Source organism: Rattus norvegicus, chromosome 20, assembly GCF_021556685.1.
Source record: "Rattus norvegicus strain SHRSP/BbbUtx chromosome 20, alternate assembly SHRSP_T2T, whole genome shotgun sequence".
Classification (NCBI taxonomy): Eukaryota; Metazoa; Chordata; class Mammalia; order Rodentia; family Muridae; genus Rattus; species Rattus norvegicus.
Genome location: NC_141553.1, coordinates 36,901,117 through 36,917,947, shown reverse-complemented (window position 1 = coordinate 36,917,947; position 16,831 = coordinate 36,901,117). Strand labels below are relative to the sequence as shown.

The following is a 16,831-nucleotide window of genomic DNA, read 5'->3' as shown; positions in this document are numbered from 1 at the left end:
TGCCAAGAGTAGAACAGCTAAATCTCTAGATAGGTCTGTCGCCATCTTCCAAGGCACAGCCACACTGGTTTCTATACTGGATGTTCGAGTTTGCACTCCCACCAGCAGTGAATGAGTGTCCCCTTTACTCCACATCCTCACCGGCATGAACTGCCGTTCATTTTGGCCGTTCTTACTAGCATAAGATAACATCTCAAAGTAGTTTTGATTGTTTCAATGTCTCAAGATGTTGAATATTTCTTTACTTCTCAGCCATTTGAATTTTCCCTAGTGAGAATTTTATGTTTAGATTTTGTACCCCATTTTTAGATTTGTTTATTTGTTTTCTTGATGTACAGATTTGTGGGTTCTTTATAAATTTTGAATATTAGCCCTCTAATGAATGGGTAGCTGGAAAGAAAAAGAAAACAAAACAGGAAGAAAAAAAACCTTTTCCCTTTCTATAGTTTGCTGCTTTATCTGAATGATGGTTTTCTCTGCCATACAGAAGCTTTTGAGTTTCATGAAGGACCGCTTACTAATTATATATCTTAGCGCCTCTGCTATCAATGTCCAGTCCAGAAAGTCTTTACCTGTACCAGTGCATTCACGACTATTACCCAGTTACTATGCTATTGGTTCAGCATATGTGGTTTTATGTGAAGGTCCTTGATTCATTTGAAGTTGAGTTTCACCACAAGGTGATAAGCATGGATTTATTTGCATTCTTCTCCCAGCAGCCATTCAACTTGACAAGCACTGTTTGTTGAGGATGGTATCTTCTTGCTACTGTGTATTTCAATGGCTTCTTTACCAGCAATCATGTTTCTGTAGGTGTATGGACTTCTATCTGAGTCTTCAATTTGATTCCATTGATCAACATGTCTGTTTTTGTGCTAAAGTTGTGCTGTTTTTATAACTGCAGCTCTGTGGTACAATTTGGGGTTAGGAAGAGTGATACCTACAGCAGCCCTTGTACTATAGGATGATCCTGCCGGGGGGGGGGGTTGTATTCCCATATGAAACTGAAATCATTCTTTCAACTTCTATGAAGAACTGTGTTGGAATTGGGATGGGGATTACATTGAATCTGTAAATTGTTTTTGGTAATATGGGCATTTTTGCTGTATTAATCCTAGTGATCCATGATCATTGGAGATTTTTCCATCTTCTGATATCTTCATTTTCTTCAATGTCCTGAAGTATTTATTATACAAGTCTTTCATTTGCTTGGTTAGTGATACCTCAAGATATTTGATATTATTTGAGGCTATAGTGAACCTCAAGGTATTTCGTATTATTTGAGACTATAGTGAAAGGTATTGTTTCCCTGATTTCTCTCTCAATCCATATTCCATTTGTAAATAGGAGGGCTACTAATTTTTCTGTGTTAATCTATATCCAGCTACTTTACTGAAATTTTTCATTACCTGTAGGAACTTTCTGGTGGAATTTTTAAGGTCAATTATATATACCATTATATCATCTTCAAATAAAGCTATTTGACTTCTTCCTTTCCAACTCCTTGTAACTTTCTTTTTAACCCCTTGATCTCCTTCAGTTGATTTATTCTTCCAGTTTAGACTTCAAGTACTATATTGACTAGGTAGGGCAGGAGTGAGCAAAGTTGTCTTGTTTCTGATTTTAGTGGAAATGATTTGAATTTCTGTTCATTTAAATTGATGTTGGCTATGGGCTTGCTATAAATTACCTTTATCATGTTGAGTTATCCCATTTGCACTTCTTAGCTCTCCTGGAGTTTTATCATGAAGGGGTGTTGAATTTTGTCAAAAGCCTTTCTGCATCTAATAAGATGATCATGTGACTTTTGTTTTTCAGTCTGTTTATATAGTAGATTACATTTACTGTTTACATATATTCAATTATTTCTGAATCTCTTACATGAAGCATACTTGATCATGGTGGATAATAGCTTTGATGTGTTCTTTGATTTAAAATATTTAATTCACAAAAACAATCTGTAATTATTTTATTGAAAAATTTAAATATATTTATAAAGGAATTAGTCATTAATTGTCTTCCTTTGTTAGTTATTTATGTGGTTAAGATGTCAGGGCAACTGTGACCTCACAAAAGGAATTGGACAATGTTTCTACTATTTCTATTTTTTCAAATAATTTGAGAAGTGTTGGTATTAACTCTTTGAAAGTCTGGTAGAATTATGTGCTAAAATCATCTCGTTCTAGGATTATCATATTAGTGATTGTTTCTACTTTACTAGGGGTTATAGGTCTGTTTAAATTGTCTATCTGATCTTGATTCAACTTGGATAGATTGTATTTATCTATTTTCTTAGCTTTTCCAATTTGATAGAGTACAAGTGTGGTAATTTGAATGTAATTGGCCCCTTTAGTCCCATGGGAGCACTACTAGGAGGTATGGCCTTGTTGGAGTAGGTGTGGCCATACTGGAGAAAATGTGTCACTGTGGGGGTGGGCTTTGAGGTCTCCTATGCTCAAGCTACACCCAGTGTGGCACACAGTCTCCTTCTGCTGCCTTCAGATAGTAGATGTAGAACCCTCAGCTTCTTCTCCAGCACCAAGTCTGTCTGCATGCTGCTGTGCTCCCCACCATGATGGTAATAGATTTCTCCAGGGTTTTACTGTAGGCGCTCAGTGCTGTGAGCTTGCCTTTTAGAACCTTCATTATGCCCCATAATCTTGGATATGTTATATTTTTATTTTTATTCACTCTATGAAGTTTTAAAATTTGCTCTTAGTTTTTGTCTTGAGCCATTTTTTTCATCCAGTAAACAGTTATTAGGTTTCCATGAGTTTGTAAGCTTCAGTTGTTTTTGTTATTGCTGATACCCTGCTTTAATCTATGGTGGTTAGATAGGACGCGGGGTGCTATTTCTACTGTCTTATATCTGTTGAGATTTCCTTTGTGCCAAGTATGTGGTCAATTATGGAGAAAATTTAATGAGCTGATGAGAAGAATGTATAATCTGTGTTTTAGTGAAATGTTCTACAAATATCTGTTAGTTCCATTTGACTTAATACCTAATACGTAATACTTAATACCCGTAAGCTCTACCATTTCGGTGTTACTTCTGGATTTTTGTCTACATGACCTGTCTATTGGCAAGATTTGGGAATTAAAGTCACCTATTATTAATGTGTGAGTGTCGATATTCAATTTAAGCTGTGGTGGTGGTTTTTTTCTTTTTCTTTCTTTCTTTTTTTATAAATGTACATTTGGTGCACAGATGTTATGAATTGCAATGTCCTCTTGGTGGATTTTTCCTTTGGTGAGTATTTTGTGACCTTCCCTATGTCTTCTGACTAGTTTTCAAAGTCTATTTTGTCAGATATTAAAAATGGCTTCCCTGGCTTGCATCTTATGTCTGTTTGCTTGGAATATCTTTTTGCAGCCTTTTATCCTGAGATGGCGTGCATCTTTTTTAAATTTTTTTTTAAGATTTATTCATTTATTATATATAAGTACACTGTAGCTGTCTTCAGATACACCAGAAGAGGGCATCGGATCTCTTTACAGATGGTTGTGAGCCACCATGTGGTTGCTGGGAATTGAACTCAGGACCTCTGGAAGAACAGTCAGTGCTCTTAACCGCTGAGCCATCTCTCCAGCCCGATGGCGTGCGTCTTTGATGAAGATTTTTTTCTTGGATGCTGAAGGAGAGCAGTTCCTGTGTTTGCATCCATTCTGTTAGTCTGTGTCTTTTTATTGATGAATTGAGACCATTGATGTTGACAGTTGTAAACGAGCAGTGTTTGTTGATACCCACTATTTTGTGGTATGAATTTTTCCCCACTTTTGATTTGCTGGTCTGAGGATACTTATTCTTTGTGTTTCCTTGGGGGTGGTTATCCTCCTCGGGTTGGAGTTTTCCTTCTAGCACCTTCTGTATGGTTGGATATGTAGATAGGTATAATTAAATTTGGTTTTTATCATGGTCTGTTCCTTTCCCATCTGTTGTCATTGAAAGTATTGCTAGGTATAGTAGTCTGGAGCACCATATATGATCTCTTAGAACCTATGTAACATCTGTTCAGGCCCTTCTGGCTTTTTGCGTTTCCATAAAGAAGTCAGGTATTATTTTAATAGGTTTTTTTTCAACTTTTAATATTTATTTTGTTCTGTGATTTTGATTATTATGTGTTCAAGGTTTATTTGGTGTTTTCCTTGGCATGACACTTGAGTGGTTGGTTCCATCATCCATATCCAGCTCTTATATTTCACATAATATTGCAATGTACACTACAGACACATATAATACAGAAAATATCCTGTAGAACATTTATCTATGCACAAGATATGCATGATGGACTTAACACTGGAGCCAGGTTAAGACTAACTGGGAACTCATTGGCCTAGGCATGTTTGGTGAGGGTGAGCAGAGCAGCAATGCAGTAGGCTCACAGGGTAATCAAAGCCTGCTAACAGTTGGCAGTGTCTTGGAGACAGTGGGACTGTCACACTAACCAGGTTACCACTACACCACTTAGCATCAGGGTAGAGCTGTGGGAACTGAGATTTTCCCCAGACCACCTCAACACAACTGTACTAACCACAGCTCAGATGAGAAGTGTGTGGTCTCCATAGAAACCTTGCCACAGCCTGGACAGTGAAGTGCCAGGACACTGGGAAGACTTTAGAACTGCAGCTCCTTCTGGATTGCCCAGAGGGTATCTGCACTCTTCTTCAGGTGGGTCTCCTCCTCAGGAGTCAGTGTCACCTTCACAACATCTGAGATTCCATTTTGTCCCAGGATACACGGGACACTAAGGAAGACGTCATCGTTGATTACATAGAGACCCTTAATCATGGTGGAAATGGGATGTACCCGCCTAAGGTTCTTCATTGTACTCTTGGCCAAGTCTGCCACGGAGAGGTCAATGGCCCAGGATGTGTAACCTTTCAGCTTGATCACTTCGTATGCACTGTCAACCACCTGCTTGTGAGCCTCCTTCCACTGCTCCTTGTCTGCATCGGTGCCTAGTTCTGGGTTCAGAGACTTCCGGGAGACGCTGGCAACGTTCACACCACTCCACACAGGCACACTGGAGTCGCCATGCTCTCCCAGGACCCACCCACCCGTGACAGCTCAGCGGGTGAACTCCCAGCCTTTCTGGTAACAGAACCGAGCCGAATCCAGATTGCAACCACTTCCAATAACTCCGCTTTTGGGAAAGCCACTGATTTTCCAAGCCACGTAGGTCAAGAGATCCACTGGATTTGAGACGATGAGCACCTCGCACTGTGGACTGTACTTCCCAATGTTTGGAATGATGAACTTGAAGATGTTCACGTTTCGCTGGACCAAATCGAGCCGGCTCTCTCCCTCTTGCTGACAGGCCCCCGTTGTGATAATGACCAGCTTGGAGTTTGCAGTCACACTATAGTCTTTGCTGGAGACAATTTTTGGCGTCTTAAGGAAAAGGCTGTCATGCTGGAGATCCATCATCTCTCCCTTTAGCTTGTCTTCCATGACATCAATAAGGGCAAGGCTCATCGGCCACGTCCTTAATTAAGATACTGATGGTACAAGCCATGCCAACAGCACCAACCCCAACAACTGTAATCTTGTTCTGGGGGACCCGTTCTTCCTTAAGAAGATTGACAATCAGCTGCTCCTTGAGGGTTGGACTTCATATCTTTTGAGACTGCTAGTGCATGTTGGGAGACGACGGGTGAGCATCAGCAGTGTGTCCTGGGCTCTGCAACAGTGGCTCCAGCACCAGGTAACTTCTTTTCTTATACAGTCTGTTTGGTATTCTCTATCCTTTCTGTATCTTGATAGGTCCCTCCTTCTGTAAGTTGAGGATAATGTCTTCCGGGGAATCTGAAACCCTCTTCTGGCATCCTTGGGTAGCAAGCACACACATGGTTTGCAAATATGCATAAAGGTAAAACAATCACCCACCTAAAATAACAAGTAGATAAGATGTTATATATTAACCTGGTGAACAGAACAATATCAGGGGAGGGGGTGTCTTCATTACTTTTCCTATCACTGTGACAAAATAACTTGACCAAGACAACTTATAAAAGAAAGCGTTTAATTTGAGGTTTGTGGTTCCAGGGTGTTAGTGCTAGACATTAGGAACAGTTGAGAGCTCACATGTTGATCCATAAGTTGGAAGTAGAGAAGGGGGAGGGGAGAAAGACAAAAAGAGAGGGGAGAGAGAAAGAGAATGAGAGAGACAGCAAGAAGGAGAGAGAGAGACAGACACAGAGAGACAGAGAGACAGACAGAGAAAGAGAGCAAGACAGAGAGAGACAGAGACAGAAAGAGAGAGAGAGAGGAGAGAGAGAATAGGAATAGGAATGGGAATGTCGGAATGGCAGGAATACTTTGAAGCCTCAAAGTCCACCCTAGTGACACACCCATTCCAACTAGAACACACTTCCTAACCCTTTCCAAACAGTTCGCACCGATTGCAGACACAGTATACAAACATATAAGCTCCTGGGGATCATTCTCATTTAAACCACCACAGGAAGGGAAAAAGGAATAGAGAAAAAAGAAACCCAAAAACCTCATATCCTATTTTTATTTTGTTCTGCTTTTTCAAAAAGTGTGTCCTTGTGTAGCCCAGACGTATCTGAAACTGAGGATCTTTCTGAAGCCTCCTCAGTGCTGGAATTACAGGTACAGCCTAACAATTCAGAAACTATTTGAGGATGGACAGATGGCTTAGTGAGTAAGAACATTGCTTACTCTCTCAGAGGACCTAAGTTTGGTTCCCAGCACCTGTGTGGTAGCCAACAATTATAATTCCAGGTATTCAACACCCTCTTCTAGTCTCCAGGTAGGACACAGACATAGCTGGAGGCAAGACACCATATACATAAAATAGAAATAAGTAAAATCTTGAAAGATAAAGGTTTAGTAGATATGATGCCAAGTTGAACTGTGCTTAAAAACCAGCGGCAAATTGTGCATCGAGTCTCATACCTATGACCTCATGACCCAGGGAGTGGGGGCAGGAAATACAAGAATTCACATCACTCCTGACTGTAGAGCAAGTCTAAGGCCAACGTGGGCTGCATGAGATACTGCCTGAAGGGGTAGACAGACAGACAGACAGACAGACAGACAGACAGACAGACAGGGAAACCAATGCCACTGTTTAAAGAAGAAAATGATGAACAAGAAATTAAGCGATAGAAAGGAGGCATGCCTGATGCGACCACTGAGATAAAAAGAGGTACCACTCTCTGGGTATTTACTTTGGACCAGCAGGCCAGCATGTGGACGGAGGAAAGGATGCACAATGAAAACAAGAGATTTTGGGGTTTTTTTTTTGTTGTTGTTGTTGTTGTTGTTGTTGTTTTTTCCTTTCTTTCTTTGAGTCAAGATTCCATTGTGTAAGCCTGGATGATCTAGAGCTCTCTATGTAGACCATGCTGGCCTCAAACTGGCAAAGACCTGCCTTCCAAGTTCAGAATTAAAGTTAGCTTATTTTTAATTAACTATGTGTTGGTGGCATGATTTTCTTGGAGGTCAGAAGAGGAAATCTGATTCATGGAGCTGGAATTATAGATGGTTGTGATCAGTTAAACGCAGGTCCTGGAACAGAACGGAGTCCTCAGGCAGAACAGCAAGCACTCTTAACTACTGAGCTAGGTCTGCAGCAAGATGTTTGCATTAGAATACCAGTGCCCTGGGTGGTGCTAATGCTTAGTGAGGTACTAGAAAACACAAGCGAGGTCAGCAATGCTATGCAAAGCTTCAGTGATACAACTCAAGCCCGTGAGGTTTTTCCTGATACCTAGCCACCTATATCTCAGGCTGGCCTTGAACTTGAATTTACTTGAAGTTGATTACCTTGAACTTCCCTCAGCTCCTCAGGCCAGGCCAGGATTTCTAGGGTGGGTACCAGCACCACTTGTTTATCAGTAGCAACTTCTTCCTCTCCTTGTTCTCTATTTCTTCCTCCTTTTTAAAGAGATAATGCAGCCCAGGATGGCCTGGAGTTTGCTGTGACCTTGCTATGTATTCCCAGGCTAGCTTTGAACTCATAATTCTCCTGCCCCAGCCTCTCTGGGTTTGAAATCACAGGTATTGCACTTCTCTGTGAGTTCTTGTTTTTGCCTGTAAAAGCCAAACAGGAAATGCTGGGTGTGGTGACACAGGACTGGAATCCCAGCAGGGTGAGATGGGAACACCATGTGTCTTAGGCCAGTCTAGGTTTCATCAAGGGGGAAACACATACATGCGTACGTGTGTGCACACACTCAAGCACACAGAGAGAGACAGAGACAGAGAGACACACAGAGAAACAAACAGACAGGCAGACAGAGACAGACAGACAGACAGAGATGGGAGCAATAAGAGAGGGAGAGAGAGAGAGGCAGAGAGACAGAGAGAGGGGGAGAGAGACAGAAAGAAAGGCGGGAGAGTGAGAATAAGATGATCTATTGCGTAGGCGACGCAGTTGAACCAACAAAATTGAAGATGTGGTGAAAAGGTTTTCTGTGCTTTTGAAGCTGGCAACTCAGATCTTGCAGGGAATCTAGTCAATTTATCTTAATTTTCTTTTCACCTCAATACACAGTGACCTGCCCTGTGTTGAGAAATCAGCCAGTTACCCCTAAGCAGCCTCAGATGTCAAAATCTCTCACGCCTCATTTTTTAAACAAGTTAAGCAAGTTACAAAACCTAGAAACTTCTGTCCTCTGTGGACCCGGTGTGCAATGAAGAGGGAGAGTGAAAATAATCGCTATTCTGAAGCCAAGCCAGTTTGCTGGGTCTCCAAGGACGCCATCTTTCAAGAAGGGAACTCTATAAGCTTGCTTTTTTTTTTTTTTTTTCTCTTCTTCTGCCCTTCTTGATGAGATTTATATCAGCAAAATGCTTTGGCACCATCTCCCCCGTTTCATCAGCAATTTTATCTCCGGTTTCCCATCTTCTTACTTTTGCCCTAGACTCAGCTCAGAAGTAGTAGCTCCGAAGTCCAACCACCCAAGGCTTCCCTTTTCACTGAGTATGGGCCAGGTGGGTTCTTATGAAGTCCTTTCTTCTTTGATTTAACTTTGGAAACAATGAAGATACTAAGTACACTTTGTTTCTAGGATTGCTTTCAGAAACGTTGAGAGATTTTTTTTTTAAATTGTATTTCTTTATTTTATGTGTCTTGGTGGTTTTTTGCCTGCATGTATGCCTATGCATGTCAGATCTTGGAGTTACAGATAACTGTGATCTGCCATGTGGGTTCTGGGATTTGAACCTGAGATTTGAACCAGAGAACTCTGGAAGAGCAGAAAGTGCCTTAACAGTTGAGCCATCTCTCCAGCATCCCCTCCTCAGCCCCCTGCTTTTTGATTTTTTAACATTCTGTAGCCTGGGTCGAACTGGTACTCACCATGTTGCCAAGGCTGGTCTTGAACTCAGGAGTATCAATCTCAGCCTCCCACACAGATACGAGTCGTCACAGAAGCAAAGCACTGCTATTTTCAGAAGTCGTTAGCTCAGTTTCTGTACTATAGGAACTATTGATTTAGCTCAGCTTTTGTCCCATGGAAACTGGTGTGACTCAAAACTTTGGAATTAGAAGCAATGTTCTTAGAAAGTTGAAGGGAACTGAAATTGTGCCTGCATGAATAGGGATCTTTATTATAAATACATACAAAAGTGGTTGACTGAATTATAAATCTTCCTCTAGGTAATAAAACCTATCCTGAGCATAAAGTGTGTGTTTTTTTTTTTTTTTTTTTTTTTTTTTTTGGTTCCTTTTTTTCGGAGCTGGGGACCGAACCCAGGGCCTTGTGCTTCCTAGGCAAGCGCTCTACCACTGAGCTAAATCCCCAACCCTCCTGAGCATAAAGTAACCCTCACGAGGTTATGTTATTGATAAAGATTGAAGCTCATGCCAGGCAGGTACTAAGCCATATCCCCAGCCCCCCCCCCCTTTTTTAAATTTCTTTATTTATTATATATGAGTATACTGTAGCTGTCTTCAGACACACCAGAAGAGGGCATCATATCTCATTACAGATGGTTGTGAGCCACCATGTAGTAGCTGGGATTTGAACTCAGGACGTCTGGGAGAGCACTCAGTGTTCTTAACCGCTGAGCCATCTCTCCAGCCCCCCGCCCCCCGGGCCCTTTTTATATTGACTTTTTTTTTTTTTTAATTTTGAAAAAGGGATTCACTAAGTCATCTAGGCTGCCTTCGACCTTGTAATCTTCCTGCCTCAGTCTTTAAGATGTGGGGTTTGGTGGTGCACACCAGTAATCTGAGGCAGGAGGAATGTTTAAGGCAAACCTGGGAAAGTATCTAATTTAATAGTGCTAACCTATCTTATGTATGGAAACTTGTTATAATAATAATTGTCTTTGTTTTGTTTTGTTTTTCCCTGACATAAAACCCCATGACTAAAAGTAAGGTGAGGATGAATGGAGTTTACGTGTTTCATTTACACTTACAGTCCATCTTCTAGGGACATCAGAGCAGAAACTCAAGGCAGGAACTGATGCAGAGGCCATGGAGGAGCACTGCTCTCTGGCCTTATTCTTCAACCTGCTTCTTACATAATTCAGGGCCACCTGGCCTTGACGTACCACACAAACTGAGCTGGGCCCTTGCACATCCATCATCAGTCAAGAAAATGCCTCATGGGGTTGGGGATTTAGCTCAGTGGTAGCGTGCTTGCCTAGCAAGCGCAAGGCCCTGGGTTCGGTCCCCAGCTCCGAAAAAAAAAAAAAAGGAAAGAAAAAAGAAAATGCCTCATAGGGTTGGTTGCCCATAGGCCAACTCTGGTAGGGGAATTTGCTCTATTGAGAGCACATCTTCCCAGATGAACCTAGTTTATGTCAGGCTGACATACAACTCGTCAGTACAATAATATATTTTTTAAAAGTTGGTGAGAAAAAAACAATACCAAAACAATGACAACAAAAATAACAAACCCAAGGGAAAAAATCAGCATTACAGAAAAAGATTGTTAAGAAAAGGATATAGCATATGACTTCCAAATCCCTTTTTTCTTCTTCTTTTCCTTTATTTTTATTTTAATTTTTTATCTCTTTTTACTTTTTTGTGAAACAGGATCTTTCAGCCCTGACAGTCCTGAAACTCATTATGTAGACCAGGCTGGATTTACTTAAAAAAATCTATTTGCCTCTGCTTTTTAGTAGTGAGATTAAAGGACTGTGCCACCATACTGGTCTAGAGAAATCACTTGCAGACTCTCTGGGGAAGAGAGAAGTATACCAGTGGTTAATAACACATGCTATTCTTCCAGAGGACCTGGGTTCAGTTCCCAGCAGCTACAACATGTGGTTTATAACCACCTGGAATTCCAGTTCCAACTCCTCTATCCTCCCAGGACATAGGACATCTGTGCGCACCTGTACAGAAGCACTTACAAGTACACAAATAAAATTAAAATGAACCTTTTAAAAAGACTCTGAAGTATCAGAAAAGTCTAAATATGGAAGGTTAGCTGATTTTAACAAATTATAGTTAAATTTCTTAGGTGGAATAATGGCATAAAATTACACTTTGAAAAGTTATCTTTCTCAGAGAAACATAAGAGGGCTTAAGAGTAACTATATTCGTAGAATGCTTGCATAGCCTGTATGCAGCCTTGGGCTCCATCCCTAGCCCCACATAAAATTAGGCAAAGCGACTCGTATATATTACCTCAGCTGATCAGAGATGGAGACAGGAAGGATAGAAGTTCTACCGCAAAATTACAAACAAGAATTTCAAGGTCATCTTGGATATATCATGACTTCAAAATTAGTTTGAGAGAACCCAACTCAAAACAAACAGGACGGGAGAGACGGTTCAATGGTTAAGAGCACTGACTGATCTTCCAGAGGTCCTGAGTTCAAATCCCAGCAACCACATGGTGGCTCAGAACCATCTGAAATGAGATCTGATGACCTCTTTTGGTGTGTCTGAAGACAGCTACAGTGTACTTATATAGAATAAATAAATATATCTTTAAAAGCAAACAAATAAAAAAAAAGTGGCGTTAAGTGGATCTGAGTGAGTTTGTTTTCAATATGGTCAACCCAGAGAGTTCTAGGTAAGTCCAGACTACATAATAATCCTGTCTCAAAACAAAACAAATTTTGTGTGTGTGTGTGTGTGTGTGTGTGTGTGTGTGAAAGAGAGAGAGAGAGAGAGAGAGAGAGAGAGAGAGAGAATCAATGAAACAAAGATACCAGATTAAACAAAAGGAAGACTAAGTAAGGTAAATTAAGAAAGAGCCAATGATTGTTCTGAAGAATTATTTTGTAAATTTCTTATAGTTTGGGAAATTTCTACAAAAACAAAGTTATGTAAAAAACGCTAGCTTTTTTTTTTTTTTTCATTCTCACATCAGAACAGAGTAGGGAAACCAAAGGTAGTTTTCCTCAGGTGGAAGAGAAAGGAGGAGAGAGTTAGAAAGGCCTAGTTCTTCTCCTTTCCTGGGAAAGCTCCTGAATGTGGATTGGAGACCATTGGGTCGGCTTCAAGGCCATCACCTGATGGCTCACGCTCTCCCTGTAATTGCGTGGGTTTTGTGCAGGCTGCTCCTGTCAGCCTAGACTTTGTTACACAGTTGCCGCTATAATTATCTGTGTGACTCTTTCTACTCCCATGGTAGGGCTCTTCTTCTGTATCACTCTGACGTCCCACCTTCTTGCTCTGGGTGTCTTCACTGGTGCCATGGGAACAATGTTTCGCCAAACGGTTAATGAGGGTAGCTCTGCTCAAAGTAAAAACTATTGTTGAAAATAATACAGGAGGCTGGAGAGATGGCTCAGTGGTTAAGGAGCAATGACTGCTCACCCCAGAGGTCCTGAGTTCAATTCCCAGCCACCTATGGTAGCTCACAACCATCTGTAATGGGATCCGATGCTCTCTTCTGGTGTGTCTGAAGACAGCTACACGGTACTCATGTACAAAATATTATTGCTAAACTCAGTTTTTAAAAGGTTTAAAGCCGGGGTTGGGGATTTAGCTCAGTGGTAGAGCGCTTGCCTAGCGCCTTGGTTCAGTTCCCAGCTCCGGAAAAAAAAAAAAAAGCTGGATGTAGTGGCTCCTTCCTGTGAGTTCTAGCACTCAAGAGGCTGAGGCAGGATGATTGCCACAAGTTTGAGGCCAGTCTGGGCTCAGTGATAAATTTCAGGCTAGTCTGAACTTTAGTGTGAGATCAATGTTCAAAAATCTTACACTAATTCTTAAAATTATAATTAATATTTCTTAAAATTTCAAAGAGGGAACAACGTTGTTTAGTATATGCTACACACAATAGCAATTTATGGAGTAAATTAAATATTTTCGCCATGGACGGTCCCTCACATAAATTACGGTAGCAGTGCCTGAGAATTTCTGTCATCACTCGCCTGTATGATGGAATATGGATACAGGACAGGGGTAGAGTGACTAGCATGTACTCAGTCCTGGGGTCAATATCTAACAGCAGCCAAGAAAACTACACTGAAGACCCCACCATGAACTATAACTAAGAGATGAAGAGTATAGATTTGCATATAAAAGTGTCTCTCATGCTTTTGACGATATAGCAAACGCGTATGCCCCAAATGTAGCTCAGTTGGTCGTGTGCTCGCTTAGCGTTAGGGAAGTCCTGAGTTTGATTCTTACTTAGCACTGTTCGAGTTTGTAATCTCTGCACTGCACAAGTAGAAGCACATGGTTACAAATTTGAGGCCACTTTGATCAACATAGCCAGTTCTGGGTCAATCAAGACTACAAGTGTAATCCTGTCTCAAAACAAAACAACCACAACCACAACAACTACAACTACAACAAAACTACAGGACACACGGAGAAGAAAATTCTATATTTAGCTACTATCTTTCTCCACTCTCACCCACCCTTCTTGTTGCGAGATGGAGTCTTGTTACACAACCCAAGCTTTCCTTGTGTTCTCAGCCACGCAGCTGCCTTACTTTAGGACTGATGGGTTTTTAGGCATTGGCCACTATGACCAGCTTCCCCTGTAATTTTCTTTGTTTATTTGGTTTCGTTTTGGGTCTTGATGCTGGATTAAAGAGTTTTCGTTCCTGTTCAAATTTAAAGACTCTTTTAAAAATTCTGTAATAAATTTTCATTTTCTTATATTTTTGCAAGCTATTGTTTAGACCAAGAGGTACAGCTTAGCTATAAAGCCCTTTGCCTGGCATGTGCAGATCCTGTCCCCAGAAAGGCAAAACCATAAATAAACAAACAGACAGACTTTAAGCAAGGGCATAGGATCCATGATGAAGACTTCTTGTGCTTATTAGGAGGAGTAAGCCAGGAGTACGGAAACTCACCTACTTGATCTTCACACTGATAGTTTGCTGTGTTGAAATCTATCTTGTCCTTTAATTATAGCTCTCTGTGTGAAGGAGCTAGGCAGGCAGAAAACAAAAAAAGAATTGCTGAGTGACGATGGACTAGAGAGCTCTGAAATGTTCTCGGTCTTCCCACAGAAAAATTTGACAGATACGACTTCATATCCTTCTGAACTGGTAACTAACTGCCGCAAGCCTGGAGGCTTCCTCCTGTCTTGAGCTAGAGAAGGCCAGGTACATAAAGAATCCTCACAATGACTGCAAAGCCATAAGGGGAGCAGTCGATGTAGATCCCGGGGCATTCAACCAGCTAAAGAGTATTCCTGTAACTTTACACACGTTGTCAAAGTAATGCACAAACACCGCACTATTATTTATAATTAGGGCAAGTGAGGAAAATAAAATATCACACGATGAAAGAATAATTCTTTGCAGTATGAAATTGTCACTGTATAGAAAGCTATACAGTTATTTCACCTGAGGTAAATTTGCTGGGTGTGATGACTTACTTCTATAACTGCAGTGCTTGGGAAGCAGAGTCAGGACTGTGAGTTCTGGTACAGCCTGCGCTATGTAATGAGACCCTGTCCCCAAAAGAAAGCAAAATATCTGGGGATGTGGGTGGCTCCCACAACTACCAGCTTCGAAAATTCCTAGGTCCATATATTAAAAGGAAAAATTTCCAGAGAGACTAAATAAATTTGTGTTTGACATTATAGACATGGAAAATCATGAGAAGAAAAAGGTTCTGGTCCACTTCTAACCAAATAAAGTAAAACCCAGATCAGTGATGAAAAATATCCATGTTCTGTGCTCTCCGTAGCAGTCAATGGTTAAAAATAACAGGTCCAAACCTTCCGGACAGCTTTGCACGGACATCCGCTGATCCTTACAGTGTCTTTGGGTTTGGGAAGAAGATACTAAAAATAACAAGAAAGGACAAGTTTTGTTTAAGTCTCCCTTTTAGTATCATGAGCAGATGAACACATGATTAAATCTTCCTGAACAATTCCTTCAGTCACCCCATCCTTGCTTGTAACACTGCTTCACCACACTGAGTGTCTGACTCTTACAAACACTTCTCAAAATGGGGCTAATTTATGTCATGCGCGTTTTGGAAATCCCCCAGAAGCCCTGGGATTCTTGGAACCCCTGAAGATCTGCATGCTTCTAACTCCTGCCAACACACCCAGCCTTTAATGTAGCCACCTCAAAAAGGTCGTGGGGGCATCTAGTCACATAGTCATTCACGAATATTTTAATGAAAACTGAGACACCCATTGCATTCTGGGATGAATCGTTGCCACCACTAACTGTAAGTTTAGTAAAGGTCTTAGACTGGATTGAAAATGACGGAATGTTAATTTTCTTTCTCCTGTGATGTAGTCAGAACTGGGGCATCCTACAAGGCAGGAACTCTGCCACTGAGCCAACCTGGCCTTGAACATTTCCCTTTAAGGCTTTACTTCTCAAACAGACGCGCTGCTGGCACAAACAGAAAGTCTAAAGATGTCTCTGACACAACAGCTGTGCAATGACCTTTTCTCCCCTTCTCTCTATCAGAATGTCTGTCTTAGCCAATTTGCCTTCCTTCCTTCCCTCCTTCCTTCCTTCTTTCTTTCCTTTCTTCCTTCCTTCCTTCCTTCCTTCCTTCTTTCCTCCCTTCCTTCCCTCCTTCCTTCTTTCCTTCCTTCCTTCCTTCCTTCCTTCCTCCCTTCCTTCCTTCCTCCCTTCCTTCCTTCCTCCCTCCCTTCCTTCCTCCCTTCCTTCCTTTTTAAACAGTTTTTTATTTTGCTTTGTTTTTTTGAGATAGGGTCTACAGAGATAGGGTCTATAGGGTCCAAGCTGTCCTGGAGCTCTCTGTATAGACCAGGCTGGCCTTGAACTCACAGAGACCCTCCACCTTCCTCTACCTCCCGAGTACTGGGATTAAAGGCACTTTCAGTACACATGGCAACTAGTTCTTTCGACTTCAATGTATTTTCGTGTGAACAGGTTCCTACTCTGAAAACTCCTCTAATTCACTTACTTGTATCGTATAAGTCAAATACTTACACTTTAAGATAGCCTAGCATATAACCTCAGCTAGCCTTGAACTCCTGATCCTCTTGCCTACAAGCTCCCAAACCGGGACTCGGGGTGTGTGCCGCTCGCCCAGTTTATATTACAGCCTCTTTAGCTCTTCTCACTCGTAAGAGCTTATTATCAGGGAGAATCATCAGTTTAGAGTTTGAGCTTGCTCTAGCGCTGACTGAAATCACTGGTCACACGCCAAGCAGTACCCTTGTTCCCACATTTGCTACGTTTGGAGTTTTAGATAATGATCACCTGCTTCTCTCGTTCTCTTTAATTAGGAAATACTTCAAGTCCCCCAGACAAGTGAGAACCTGAGGGAAGATAAAAATTCAACACGTTCCTGATGGTTCCCAGTGGCATGCTTTAATTACAAAGGTGAAACATCTGCTGGATTACCCAGAGTTACTTTTGAGCTATTTCACTTGGCACTTGTTTTTAAAAGGGAACTATGTGTGGGGCTGAGATGTGGGGGTGTCGAGGTATTTGCAT

At 41.3% G+C, this 16,831-nt stretch overlaps 1 pseudogene across 1 annotated transcript; it reads right to left on the bottom strand.

Moving 5' to 3' along the window:
* Positions 1-4,106: 4,106 nt before the first annotated feature.
* Ldha-ps19 (lactate dehydrogenase A, pseudogene 19) lies at positions 4,107-5,443 on the bottom strand (annotated as a pseudogene). The gene has a single exon (XR_015645225.1). The product of XR_015645225.1 is annotated as a lactate dehydrogenase A, pseudogene 19, transcript variant X2 (transcript).
* Between the last annotated feature and the right edge of the window lie 11,388 nt (positions 5,444-16,831).